This window comes from Lolium perenne, chromosome 4 (assembly GCF_019359855.2).
Source record: "Lolium perenne isolate Kyuss_39 chromosome 4, Kyuss_2.0, whole genome shotgun sequence".
Taxonomy (NCBI): domain Eukaryota; kingdom Viridiplantae; phylum Streptophyta; class Magnoliopsida; order Poales; family Poaceae; genus Lolium; species Lolium perenne.
In genome coordinates, this window is record NC_067247.2 from 108,048,336 (window position 1) to 108,061,925 (window position 13,590).

The 13,590-nt window shown below is 42.8% G+C and overlaps 2 long non-coding RNA genes across 2 annotated transcripts; both read right to left on the reverse strand.

Annotated features, from left to right (window-relative positions):
• Positions 1-1,082: 1,082 nt before the first annotated feature.
• Positions 1,083-2,651, reverse strand: LOC139830886 (uncharacterized). Its single transcript, XR_011744401.1, has 3 exons — positions 2,595-2,651; positions 1,515-1,856; positions 1,083-1,185 (listed from the first exon to the last, which is right to left on the reverse strand). It is a non-coding gene; the product is annotated as an uncharacterized lncRNA (long non-coding RNA).
• A 1,910-nt stretch (positions 2,652-4,561) lies between these two features.
• LOC139830887 (uncharacterized) lies at positions 4,562-5,946 on the reverse strand. The gene is made up of 4 exons (XR_011744402.1): positions 5,828-5,946; positions 5,503-5,655; positions 5,005-5,239; positions 4,562-4,674 (listed from the first exon to the last, which is right to left on the reverse strand). It is a non-coding gene; the product is annotated as an uncharacterized lncRNA (long non-coding RNA).
• Between the last annotated feature and the right edge of the window lie 7,644 nt (positions 5,947-13,590).

Genomic DNA, 13,590 nt, shown 5'->3' on the forward strand with positions numbered 1-13,590 from the left:
ATGGCAAGACTCAAGCAAAGGATCTCTTCGAGATGGCTCATCTTGAACTTGCACTTCATTTCTCCATGGCAAGCTTCAAGCTTATGAACTCTTCGAGTTGGCTCATCTTGAACTTGCACTTCATTCTTCATTCTTCATCATATTGATGTCTTGAAGTAACTTGAGGGCTCACTTCATCTTCATCTTCAAGACATACTTGACACTTGATATCCTTCATCAATTTCTTCTTATTGCAACCTTGAAGCCAACAAATGGTTCAAGAATTGCCTATGGACAACTCCTACAAATATAACTCAATGCAAACATTAGTCCATAGGGATTGTCATTAATTACCAAAACCACACATGGGGGCTCCATGCACTTTCATCAAGGGGCTTACAATTAGATGTGCCATGGTTTGAAAATACTTTTGACGAATAACCTCGCTACATACTCTTCTGCAAAAAAAATACAAGTAGAACTTAAAACACACATCTTTGAAATAATACAACAAATTTAGGAACCAACAAAACAAATGAATGGCTCAAACACAAATAATATACTGTCCAGGACAAAAAAAAGAATTGTCCACTATGAAACTATAAAGGAACAAAATGTACTCATATGACCTTGTCATGTATTAAGATGTTTGTGTGCCTGCTAAAAGATGTACTTGTGAAAAGTTAGTATATGGCTGCTAAGAACAACACAACATGTCATAAAATTCTGTGAAGTCCAAGTCAGGATACAGAGATGATCTAGTGGCTGCTAACAAAGCAAAACAATAAAGTGAATCAGTTCTCAGGTTGCCTAATTATTTTAGTCCACAAAGTTGGGCAAACTAAAATCTTTAAATGACTATTGCTACAACCTTATTTGCTGATATTGTAAATGGAAAAAAAAGAAGCGCTGGAGCATAGGCAATAGACTGGAAGGCAATTCCTGAAAATGTGAAAGGCAACATATATATGTCGAGCATCAGGAATCTAGAGCATCAACATGGACTGAAGAATATATTTCAAAACAGAAATAACCACCAGAAAATTAGAAACAAATATATCCAACCATACATGATCTCAGACATGGCAGAAATCAGTACCAACCTTCTCTGTGGACCTCATAGCTGATGAATGAACTATGTTCATTTGTATAAAGGGCCTTAGCAGAAAACCAAACCGGTCCAAGCCCACCCACAGCAGCAAAAACCTGAAAAAATGGAATAATATCAAACAAAACAAAATTGACTGTTGATAATCAGTAAGACCGTACAGAGACACGTAAGAAAATAATTATTGCTTATCCAATGCTAATCGACCAACGAACAGTCACCTAGAATTCTATCACCTCTGGTAAAACAAAGACAAAGTGGGAACTTCGTGGTTTACCCACATAACGCCTCAAATGAGGAACATCAAAATGGGAACTTCGTGGTTTACCCACATAACGCCTCAAATGAGGAACATCAAAATCAACAAGCACGCGTAACAAATTTCTTTGAAGAAATGCATAACAGAAAAGAAGAGTCCAAGACATACCAGGCTGTATGTATAAATGATCAGGATAGAAATCGACGCATTGGAGAGGGCTCCAACCTCTGACTGCTGCCACTCTCCTCATCTGATTTCCCGTGAAGAAGAGAAAAAGGGCTATAACCTCTTTGATTTAGCCAATGGCTTCAAGCATTGACATATTCTGGTATCAATTAGAAAACAAGGTTGCCTTGGTGCATGCTCAAACAATATACAACCTAGCTATTTTTTTTTACAGAGATATGGTCTAGCTGCCTGGGAACAGATAGACATGATTTTGGCTCGCTCATTATTCAACGGACGGAGGAGCAAATTCCCCAACTTTTTGCTAGTATGGAAATAGTCCAGCTGGAAAAAAATTAGGCATGTAAATGGTTAGGGATTCAGATTGTTCACCATCAATCCATCTGAAAGAAGTTTATTTGAAATAAAGGTAGGTAGCCAATATAAACGAGTATTCCTCAAATGCTAATATAAGTTAGTTCTGTAAAAATTATACATTCGGCCAGAGACAAAGGGAAACAAGTTTTTAATACTAAAAGACACGGGCATGGAGCCATGGAGCCATGGATGTGTAAGAGCAAATTCAACTTGCACAAAAACAACACTCAATCAATCATAGATGTATAATCATGTAGATGATCCTTAATTAATTTTCAATATATGTCATTTCTGCACTTTTAAGGAGCCAGTGCATCACTAATCAGGCCATTCACTTGCAGCTCACCGACATACGCAGATTAAAAAGGTATACTGTATCCCAAATATTGCACCGGTAGAACATAGGTAGAATCGTAGAATCCTGACAGCAGATGCACGATACCAAGATGCAAGGTACAACCATTTTGGGTCTCCTGAATGTGGGAAACTATTATTAATTTTTCAGTTGTATAGGTCCTTCCAGATGATCAGCAGAAAGCAGAAGCAAATGTAAAGAAAGAAGCTGCCAACATCGGTAAAAGCTAGTTTCATCTTATAAATTATCCAACTACCGGGTAAAATATTTTTATAGCTCTGAGTGCTTTATGAAACAATAGGAGCACAGATCTAGAATGAAAAGGAAACACAATGGAAGGACAAAACTACCTGACAAATGAGAGAAACGCAGAGAGGAGTACTGCTTGGGTTCATCAAAATCCAATCTTATTCAGAGGGGCAGCATCTACTGCCAAAAATCAGCCATCAACGAATCCTATATAACTAAGAAGTCCATCCCCACTAACCTATTTCTCTAAACATGCAGCTATGCCACCTCATCGGACCCACCAAATCAGCCATCTTGATCCATTATTCATGAAGAACAAGTGCGGTTTCCCTCTCCGTGTTGCCTTCCCACTAAGTCATTTCTTTGGACATGCAAGCGCTTCATACAATTGTTGTGCGGTGCCTTTCATCGCATTTATTTTCAACTTTGCTACCAATGTGAAGCGTCAAAATATAACACTAGCCATCAATTCTAGCTGCTGCATGCATGAGACTGTTGGCATGCCACCGCACTCCATCTAGCTTTATATCATCTCCAACTTAGAAGCTGGTGTACACATTCTCATATGCCTTGGCTCCTCCTCCCACGACACCACGCGCGCAGCTTTATCACCTCACGCGCGCCCTTCTCCGGCGACTATTGGCGCCTGAGCTAAGGCAGTGCTGTGCTACTCCTTGACTCAATAACTCTAGGACGCTCTAGCTCCATGACCCCTGCCGGTGGAGGCTGCAGCCTGGCTGTTCTTCACCTACCGTCTAGGCTCCGTTCTGGCCGGTTGAACTCTCGGCGAGGTCTGCTGTTTGTAGTTCCCTCTCTTTTGTTGGTGCTGCTCCATATCACAAGACCTCCCGAGGCAATCCCTACAATTCTAATGTCACACTTGCTTCTATTTGGTTTACTTGCATCTTGATTGCGCTACAGGAAGGCGGCAGTGTGGTTGCCACGGGTGCCTGCTACTACAGAGACTCTGCTAGCAGCTCTCTCTCAGTTTAATCTTTCTCCTCATCTTTTTCTATTCATTGTAGTTGTGGTGTTGCAAAGGTGAGATGTCTAGCAAAGATGGAAAAACACCAGGGCTAAGGTAGTGGTATATTAGTCATAACACCAATTAATGACTGCTAAATCATGCACACTCACCTTAATTTGGTTAATGTCTAGGTATTTTGTTTACAGTATGTTGCATACGGCGTAGCAACTAGCAAGAAAATCCATTTTGTCATGTTGTGTTATGCATCAAGATAGTATATTATTCAGTTTATTTTCCACTAATACGGGCCCAAAAATAAATTTTGGTGAAGAGAAATATTTTCTCTCTCATCTACTATACTATGTAGGACCACTCACATGCAGGCTGATGGTACAAGTTTTACATAAGAGAATAACTGGTGCGACGAAGCAGCAGTATGTTTATGCTGGGTGCATGAAATAAATTAGATATACTAACCTTGGGAAGGTAGATTCCAAGCATCGTCCAATGAAGGCGAACGGTGCAACGCATGAAATAGTTTGGTTGTTTTTCTTCTTAATAATATGTAATGTAATTTTGGAGATAAACACTCTATCTGTCTTTTCACATACCTCCTCGACGATGTAACTATCTTATATATACGAACAAAAGCATGATCTTACTATGCAATTGGGCAAAGTAAAATCATTTATATTCCATTTAGTTATATGGCTGCTTTTAACAGTGTTATCTTGACATAATATATTTCCTTCTTCATTTGAGCTTTGTGAATACAATGAACATTTTATGGCCCTCCTAATCCAGCTTACTAAAATTATTCGAAAAGAAAGAGTCATAGAATTAAATTTCACTTTTCACAAAGTTTATTTCACAAGTTTCCCGCAACAATGTGCGGGGTTTTATCTAGTTATATTAAGAAAACAAAGCCAATTAGTAAAAACAATATATTCTAATTCCAATCTCACTTACAAATCTAGATAGTTACGCAAATTCTTAATAATACTTTTTTACGAAAACAACTTGGTTGGTTCATTAATTAAGCTTAATACTGAGATACCAATCCCGAAATCGCCATAATATTATTGAGAGTGATATTTTCCACACCTTGATGGAGGGCTTGATCTGGAGCATGAAGGAGGTCATGGATCAGAGCTGAAGTGCTGAACCCGCCTCACCCAGACTACCTCGAGACCGAGCAGTGCTGCAGCAAACCTCTGCAAGTGGGAAACAAATGACAAAGTCAACAAACCTACAAAATTGATTGGGAAAAATAGAGAAGGCTCTCATTCTTTGATTATTTTTAGAACGGGAACATTTCATCAGTTATATAGATTTCATTGGCCTCTTCTAAATGTATGTCTAAGCTACCACCGCATACTACAGCAATGTTCTGGAAAATCTAGATCTGTGGCGTTTGGATAACCACTTCGCAACTCAGAGATATCCCACGCAATGCAAGCACCTGTACAGATTACTCTCATGCACTACCTAAATGTACAAACGAGATCAGGAGCATACGAGGAGAAGGGTCGGGAGATGCTCACCTTGACGTCACGTGCTCCGTCCCCAACACCGTGGTGCCTGGGAGAAGCGTGCGGCAGGCCGGCAGCGAGGGTCAAGCTACGGGACGACGCCGGAGGCCGTGTAGTGGGGCGTGGAGGCGTTCCCGTGAGCGCAGAGACCCGCACAAGGACGCCGTCCTCCAAGAGAACGAGGACGAGCTAACGAGCGTCGCCAAGACCACCCCAGCTTCTAACTTCCATGAATCATTCAAGCAACCTTAGAACGACAAGTTTGTAAAAAATCATGTTATACAAACTTATTCTGGAAGAATTAAGATTAAAAATAAAATAGCAGAGCAAGGTCTAGTTTCAATGGTAAAATAGCTATAACATTAAAGAACAGAGATTAAACTACGTGCACTTAAATGAAGGATCTATAAAACAATATACTAAGAGAACCACTACTCATGCAGAAGTAACCTTTAAATAATATATATAATTCAGTACAAATACACTACCATGTGGTTTATCTAACCGTACATTGCAAGAAATCCATCAAGTACTCTACTCCACATCCCTCATAGCCCAGTGATCCGCCTCTGAATCCATCTTCCTCCCCTTGAAAATGGTTTAGATAACACCATAACTCTACTGTTCCAGAATGCTTTTATCCTCCTCAGAATCCATCAAGAACTGGTCCAAAAAGAAGCAACTTCAGTCCATGAAATTCCTCCTAATCCAACAATCCACTAACGGATCTGACCACAGTTCACAGTTGCTCACGCCAGAACCAGCACCAGATCGCGCCCACAAAACAATTTGCCAAAAATCGCTGAAGAAAGAGAGGGGAAAGTTGAGTCCTTACCCGAGAGGCATGTTGGTCCTCGTCGGCAACTCCTTCTGGTTGCGCAGAGTATGCTGCCATGGGTATTCGTGGCCGCCCTCCCGCTGAGCAAGCGCCTCTGCCAGTGTGGTCGCCCATCCATGCCGGTCGCCATGGACGTCGGGGCGAGCCGGCAGAGGTCAACCTCCTCGAGCACCTCCCGGCTCAGCCCTAGCCTTGGTCAACGCCGTGCGGCCAGATTCCTCCATGGCCGCCGCCGCTGAAGCACACGGCCTGGACGCCGGCCGGCCACCATCGTCCACGCGAGGGGTGCCGAGGACCAAATCGAGTGCGCGCGCGACCGCGCATCCAGCCGCCGCCGCTCTTTTGCTCTCTTCTGCCGCCGCCGCCGCTGGACGCCTGGACGAAATCGAGGGCGCGCGTGGCCAGCAGCCGCCGCCGCTCGGTTGCTGCCTTCCGCCGCCGGCGTGCGCGGCCACCCGCCGCTGGATGAAATCGAGGGCGCGCGGGCAACCGCGGCTGGACGAACTCGAGGGCGCGCACGGCCAGCCGCCGCCGATCGTGGCGGCGGTTTGGGGAAAGAGGAGAACCGGGGATTGGGGAGGAGAGGAGACGCGGGGATTGGGCGTCCCGCGATCTAGGGTTTTTACTAGCGCACGCGCGTAGGAGAAAGAAGGCGACTCAAACGAGCGAGCGTGGCTGCCTCCGACCCGTGGGTACCACAGACAACTGGTCCCATAAGTCATTGCCTCGTTTCAAAGAGAAAAAAGTGCACAAAAAATTACCACATCGAACGGTTGCAGTGAAAAGCGGGAGGAGCAATTTACTGTGCGCCCGGATCGAACGGCTAACAAGCGTTTGCCCCTCTCAGGTGGCCTGGTTGGCCGGGTAGTCTAGGATCATTTATAGGAGAAATTACTGCCATGCACACAAGGAAAAATAATGCTTCGTCAACTTCTTCCAACCAAACGTTGCTCCTCTTCATCTGCGTCGCGCTCCATCGTTAACTCATCATCCGACACAATTATTATCAGCAAAATATGGACTACTCTGTTCGGTCGACCGCGCCCGCCATCGCGCACTGGTTGCCCTCGGGGCTTGCCTGTCTTGGACCTAATATTGTGGACTCGACTTCTCGGGAGCTCGCCTGCCGCGGACCCGACATTATGGACTCAATATATTCGGATGCTCACCCGCCGCGGATCGGCCACATCAACTGCGTCCACTTCATCGGCCACGTCAGCCAAGGCGCCGCATGGACTATTTTGGATGGCGCAATTACTTCGGCTGCGCCCGCCGCATGGACTATTTTGGATGGCGCAAATATTTCGGCTGCACCCGCCGCATGGATTATCTTGGATGGCGCAATTATTTCGGCTGCGCCCGCCGCATGGACTATCTTTGGCGGTGCAATTACTTCGGCTGCGCCCGCCGCATGGACTATCTTTGGCGGCGCAATTACTTCGGTTGCGCCCGCCGCATGGACTATTTTGGATGGCGCAATTATTTCGGCTGCGCCCGTCGCATGGACTATCTTTGGTGGCGCAACTATTTCGGCTATGCCCGCTACTTCAACTATTTCTGATTGATTACTTTGCCCGCGTCCGCAATGCGACCTGCTTCCATATTGGCCTCGCTGCAGCCGAGCTAATGGACCTGACTTCTTCGGCTCTGGATATATCTTCTCCCGATGCACTCTCGGGTCAGTGGATTCATCGTCTGGAATATTTAATGGATATCATCTTAAATAAATGATCCGATGCAATCCCGGGTCGATGGCTTCATCATCTATGGTTATCAATGGATATCATTTTATCCGATGTACTCCCGACACTAGAATTACTCGGAGCTCCTGGAAGATCTTCAACTATTATGTCTATTCCCATCGGGAGCGCCGGTTCGCTGGGCGCTGGTTCGCTGGAACCCAAGAAGATATGAAGACTATTACTCCCATCGGGAGCGCCGGTTCGCTGGAACCCAGGAAGATATGAAGACTATTACTCCCATCCGGAGCGCCGGTTCACTGGAACCCAAGAAGATATGAAGACTCAAGTTTTGAAAAATTCAGTAATTTGGGACAACCGAACTACATCGTCAGGAACCTTGTTCGTATATTACAACGAACATCGGTGCGATGGAAAATACGCCTAGAGATTGCACTCTAAAAAAGCCTCTGAAACTATGAGTGCTATGTTGCAAAATCAACGGGGACCTTGCTATTTTCCTTTGCTATAGATGCCTCAAAGAGTGCCGCAGATAGCAAGGATCATGAAAAAGCCTCTGAAATTACGAGTGCTATGTTCAACGGGGACCTTGCTCTTTTCCTTTGCTATAGATGCCTCAAAGAGTGCCTGATGTCTACTTACCCCTCCTTTCCTGTAGACAGTGTTGGGCCTCCAAGAGCAGAGGTTTGTAGAACAGCAGCAAGTTTTCCCTTAAGTGGATCACCCAAGGTTTATCGAACTCAGGGAGGAAGAGGTCAAAGATATCCCTCTCATGCAACCCTGCAACCACAAAGCAAGAAGTCTCTTGTGTCCCCAACACACCTAATAGGTGCACTAGTTCGGCGAAGAGATAGTGAAATACAGGTGGTATGAATATATATGAGCAGTAGCAACGGTGCCAGAAAATAGCTTGCTGGCGTGTAGTTGATGGTGGTAGTATTGCAGCAGTAGTAACACAGTGAAACAATAAACAAGCAGTAGTAACGCAGCAGTATTTAGGAACAAGGCCTAGGGATTACACTTTCACTAGTGGACACTCTCAACATTGATCACATAACAGAATAGATAAATGCATACTCTACACTTTTGTTGGATGATGAATGCATTGCGTAGGATTACACGAACCCTCAATGCCGGAGTTAACAAGCTCCATAATTTGTTCATATTTAAGTAACCTTATAGTGTAAGATAGATCAATACAACTAAACCAAGTACTAACATAGCATGCACACTGTCACCTTCATGCATATGTAGGAGGAATAGATCACATCAATACTATCATAGCAATAGTTAACTTCACAATCTACAAGAGATCATGATCATAGCATAAACCAAGTACTAACACGGTGCACACACTGTCACCTTTACACACGTGCAGGAGGAATAGAACTACTTTAATAACTTTGCTAGAGTAGCACATAGATAAATTGTGATACAAACTCATATGAATCTCAATGATGTAAAGCAGCTCATGAGATTATTGTATTGAGGTACATAGGAGAGAGATGAACCACATAGCTACCGGTACAGCCCCGAGCCTCGATGGAGAACTACTCCCTCCTCATGGGAGCAACATCGGTGATGATGATGGCGGTGGAGATGGCAGCGGTGTCGATGGAGAAGCCTTCCGGGGGCACTTCCCCGCTCCGGCAGCGTGCCGGAACAGAGACTCCTGTCCCCCAGATCTTGGCCTCACGATGGCGGCGGCTCTGGAAGGTTTCTGTGGTTTTCGTCGAACGTATCAGGGTTTTCGATCCAGGGGCTTTATATAGGCGAAGAGGCGGCGCAGGAGGGTCGAAGGGGCGACGACACCATAGGGCGGCGCGGCCAGGGCCTGGGCCGCGCCGGCCTATGGTGCAGGGGCCCGATGCCCCCTCTGGTCCTTCCGGGTGTTCTGGATGCTTCCGGTGAAAATAGGAACTTGGGCGTTGATTTCGTCCGATTCCGAGAATATTTCGTTACTAGGATTTCTGAAACCAAAAACAGCGTAAAACGAGGAACGGCACTTCGGCATCTTGTTAATAGGTTAGTTCCAGAAAATGCACGAATATGACATAAAGTGTGCATAAAACATGTAGATAACATCAATAATGTGGCATGGAACATAAGAAATTATCGATACGTCGGAGACGTATCAGCATCCCCAAGCTTAGTTCTGCTCGTCCCGAGCAGGTAAAACGATAACACAGATAATTTCTGGAGTGACATGCCATCATAATCTTGATCATACTATTTGTAAAGCATATGTAGTGAATGCAGCGATCAAAACAATGTACATGACATGAGTAAACAAGTGAGTCATAAAGCAAAGACTTTTCATGAATAGCACTTCAAGACAAGCATTAATAAGTCTTGCATAAGAGTTAACTCATAAAGCAATAATTCAAAGTAAAGGCATTGAAGCAACACAAAAGAAGATTAAGTTTCAGCGGTTGCTTTCAACTTGTAACATGTATATCTCATGGATATTGTCAACATAGAGTAGTATAATAAGTGCAATAAGCAAGTATGTAGGAATCAATGCATAGTTCACACAAGTGTTTGCTTCTTGAGATGGAGAGACATAGGTGAACTGACTCAACATTGAAAGTAAAAGAATGGTCCTCCATAGAGGAAAAGCATCGATTGCTATATTTGTGCTAGAGCTTTGATTTTGAAAACATGAAACAATTTTGTCAACGGTAGTAATAAAGCATATGTATCATGTAAATTATATCTTATAAGTTGCAAGCCTCATGCATAGTGTACTAATAGTGCCCGCACCTTGTCCTAATTAGCTTGGACTACCGGATCATCACAATGCACTGTTTTAACCAAGTGTCACAAAGGGGTACCTCTATGCCGCCTGTACAAAGGTCTAAGGAGAAAGCTCGCATTGGATTTCTCGCTATTGATTATTCTTCAACTTAGACATCCATACCGGGACAACATAGACAACAGATAATGGACTCTCTTTTATGCATAAGCATGTAACAACAATTAATAATTTTCTCATTTGAGATTGAGGATATATGTCCAAAACTGAAACTTCCACCATGGATCATGGCTTTAGTTAGCGGCCCAATGTTCTTCTCTAACATATGCATGCTTAACCATAAGGTGGTAGATCTCTCTTACTTCAGACAAGACGGACATGCATAGCAACTCACATGAAATTCAACAATGAATAGTTGATGGCGTCCCCAGTGAACATGGTTATCGCACAACAAGCAACTTAATAAGAGATAAAGTGCATAATTACATATTCAATACCACAATAGTTTTTAAGCTATTTGTCCCATGAGCTATATATTGCAAAGGTGAATGATGGAATTTTAAAGGTAGCACTCAAGCAATTTACTTTGGAATGGCGGAAAATACCATGTAGTGGGTAGGTATGGTGGACACAAATGGCATAGTGGTTGGCTCAAGTATTTTGGATGCATGAGAAGTATTCCCTCTCGATACAAGGTTTAGGCTAGCAAGGCTTATTTGAAACAAACACAAGGATGAACCGGTGCAGCAAAACTCACATAAAAGACATATTGAAAACATTATAAGACTCTACACCGTCTTCCTTGTTGTTCAAACTCAATACTAGAAATTATCTAGACCTTAGAGAAATAAAATATGCAAACCAAATTTTAGCATGCTCTATGTATTTCTTCATTAATGGGTGCAAAGCATATGATGCAAAAGCTTAATCATGAGCACAACAATTGCCAAGTATCACATTACCCAAGACATTAATAGCAATTACTACATGTATCATTTTCTAATTCCAACCATATAACAATTTAACGAAGGAGAAACTTCGCCATGAATACTATGAGTAGAAACCAAGGACATACTTGTCCATATGCTACAGAGGAGCGTGTCTCTCTCCCATAAAGTGAATGCTAGGATCCATTTTATTCAAACAAAACAAAAAACAAAAACAAACCGACGCTCCAAGCAAAGCACATAAGATGTGATGGAATAAAAATATAGTTTCAGGGGAGGAACCTGATAATGTTGTCGATGAAGAAGGGGATGCCTTGGGCATCCCCAAGCTTAGACGCTTGAGTCTTCTTGATATATGCAGGGGTGAACCACCGGGGCATCCCCAAGCTTAGAGCTTTCACTCTCCTTGATCATGTTGCATCATACTCCTCTCTTGATCCTTGAAAACTTCCTCCACACCAAACTTAGAACAACTCATTAGAGGGTTAGTGCACAATAAAAATTAACATATTCAGAGGTGACACAATCATTCTTAACACTTCTGGACATTGCATAATGCTACTGGACATTAATGGATCAAAGAAATTCATCCAACATAGCAAAAGAGGCAATGCGAAATAAAAGGCAGAATCTGTCAAAACAGAACAGTTCGTATTGACGAATTTTAAAATGGCACCAGACTTGCTCAAATGAAAATGCTCAAATTGAATGAAAGTTGCGTACACATCTGAGGATCATGCATGTAAATTGGCTTAATTTTCTGAGCTACCTACAGGGAGGTGGACCCAGATTCGTGATAGCAAAGAAATCTGGAACTGTGCAGTAATCCAAATCTAGTACTTACTTTTCTATCAAAGACTTTACTTGGCACAACAAAACACAAAACTAAGATAAGGAGAGGTTGCTACAGTAGTAAACAACTTCCAAGACTCAAAATAAAAACAAAGTACTGTAGGTAAAAACATGGGTTGTCTCCCATAAGCGCTTTTCTTTAACGCCTTTCAGCTAGGCGCAGAAAGTGTGTATCAAGTATTATCGGAGAGTGATGTATCGTTATTATGAGCTCCCTCATCCGCAGTGGTACCAAGGGCTTTGTAAATTTTAGGCCTATAATAATACTTCTTTGGTTTAGGCACTTTAGAGACATACATAAACTTTTGCTCCTTACCCACATAAGCTTTCTCCTTATATTTAAGAGAAGAAAATGTTGAACCCAAGGTTCCCATAGCCTTTTCAAGTTCGTCAATCCTATTGATTTGATCATCATGGACAACATAAGTTCCTAGGACACTAATTCTTTCATCAATTCCTCCTAAGGATTCATCAAGTTTATAAGTTTTATCAAGTAACATTTCCAATTCAGCTTCAATTCTTGGAAAAAATTTCTCTATGGTTTCCAATTTTTTCATAACATCTTCAAGAGAGATTTCAGTTATAACTTTATCAACAGGGGGTATTCCAAATAAACTCTCAATAATGCAACTAGCTTCTAATGCAGGAGTACTTAGGAAGTCACCTTTTGCGAGACTATCAAGAACAGATCTATTCCAGCTAGAGATACCAACATAAAAATTCCTGAGTAAAATAATGGTGGAGTGCTTGTTAGTGCATCTATTATGGGCATCGCTAATTCTATACCAAGCATCTCTCAAACATTCTCCCCCTCGTTGCTTAAACGTACGAACTTCAACTTCAGGATTACTCATTTTAGTAGTAGTAAATAAAGCAAACTAGATAAAGTAAATGCAAGTAACTAATTTTTTTTGTGTGTTTTCGATATAGCAAACAAGATAGCAAGTAAAGTAAAACTAGCAACTAATTTTTTTGTATTTTGATTTAGTGCAGCAAACAAAGTAGTAAATAAAACTAAGCAAGACAAAAACAAAGTAAAGAGATTGAGAAGTGGAGACTCCCCTTGCAGCGTGTCTTGATCTCCCCGGCAACGGCGCCAGAAAAAGAGCTGCTGGCGTGCAGTTGACGTGGGAGATAGAAATCTTTGTGGTGTAACTTTTCTTCAGGTCACCGGCAACGGCGCCAGAAAATAGCTTGATGTCTACTTCCCCCTCCTTTCCTGTAGACAGTGTTGGGCCTCCAAGAGCAGAGGTTTGTAGAACAGCAGCAAGTTTTCCCTTAAGTGGATCACCCAAGGTTTATCGAACTCAGGGAGGAAGAGGTCAAAGATATCCCTCTAATGCAACCCTGCAACCACAAAGCAAGAAGTCTCTTGTGTCCCCAACACACCTAATAGGTGCACTAGTTCGGTGAAGAGATAGTGAAATACAGGTGGTATGAATATATATGAGCAGTAGCAACGGTGCCAGAAAATAGCTTGCTGGCGTGTAGTTGATGGTGGTAGTA